Source organism: Tuber melanosporum (assembly GCF_000151645.1).
Source record: "Tuber melanosporum whole genome shotgun sequence assembly, scaffold_1, strain Mel28".
Classification (NCBI taxonomy): domain Eukaryota; kingdom Fungi; phylum Ascomycota; class Pezizomycetes; order Pezizales; family Tuberaceae; genus Tuber; species Tuber melanosporum.
In genome coordinates this window covers 1,711,092-1,712,450 of record NW_003298755.1, presented here as the reverse complement: position 1 = coordinate 1,712,450, position 1,359 = coordinate 1,711,092, and positions in this window count along the sequence as shown.

Sequence of the window (1,359 nt, the reverse complement as noted above, 5' to 3'; positions counted from 1 at the left end):
GTATTGTCAAACTATGTAGGAGGAAAATAGGAGCAACATAGCGTGTTGTACTAGAGGTCCCTAAACCTCACTATTTACAGAGACACTGTACCTAACCCTAATCCTGTATGACTCGTATATCGTGGAGTTGATAAGTGTTTTTCAAATCAACACTGATAGTTTTTTGCTTGCGTATGAAGTATTCGGGATGGCGATCAAGAAACTGACAAGTTCAGTGGTCACTAACATTAGGAACTGGAGGTAGACCACTATGCGAGTATTGTAATTTAGTATTTGCACAACCTGTAATTATTTGAAGATGTGCACTGATTCTAATTGCATCTATGTGATCTAGATAGTGGCAGACAGCAAGTTCTTGATCAACTGAAAGAACATGGTTTGAGCCAGCTTGTTTCTGTTTTTATTGAACATCCTTTAGGCAAGTTCAGAGTCGTGATGTAGGTACTTCAAATTTGCAACCAAATTGCTGCTACATTTGGATACTGTTCTTGACTGCTGCAAATGGAGGTAATAGCAGCCTGGATTCGGATTTCAATATTGACATAGGGGTCAATACATTGACTTGGAAGAATGAAGGAGTTTGCAGGAGCCAAAGTTGATAGTGAAAGAGATAATTGTCTATTAGAGATAATTTAAGAAATATAAACTGACAAGAAGTCTGAATAATTTACAAAATTATATTTAATTATAATACAATTTTAAGTGACAATAGTATGATTAAGCTGTGAGGTTTGATTAAGCCATAAAATTACTTCAGAAGCCACGAAGTCATGTTGAGCCATAAAAATTACAATAGTAAACCACAAAGTCATGTTGAGCCATAAAGTCATGTTGAATCGTTAGGCACTCTAGAGGAGTGCCCAAGGTTGTGAGAGAGTGAGCAATGATGGGTTGTAGCTGCTAGCTACAACCTTGGTACAAGTAAGTGGTTTCACTAAACTGTATTCCCTGATATCTTTGATTAGTTCATTCATACTATACATGAACAGATTGGTGTATTTAAAGACTACCTGATTCCAGAATAGAAGAAGCAGACTTCGAGAGACAGTATTTAATAATACTTAATTGAATAAGTACTTTTTGTTTTCTCAGTAGACTTGTGAAGAGTCTTTTACTTCACAGCTCTTACCTCCTCTATAGTAGAGTAGGCCATCTGACAAGTATTGTACCTTGTCCTGAAACTTGACTAGTACTTTATGATTATGTTATCTTTTTTTAATCTCAGCAAGTGGTTAAGAGCCTGTCATTGGACTTAGGCCTGACTAATTTATTGATGTCTACCTCAGAGCTCTAGTAGAGAGAAGTGGCAGAATCACAGTACAATCTCACGGTTGGTGTGTGCGATAGGTTGGCGACCCG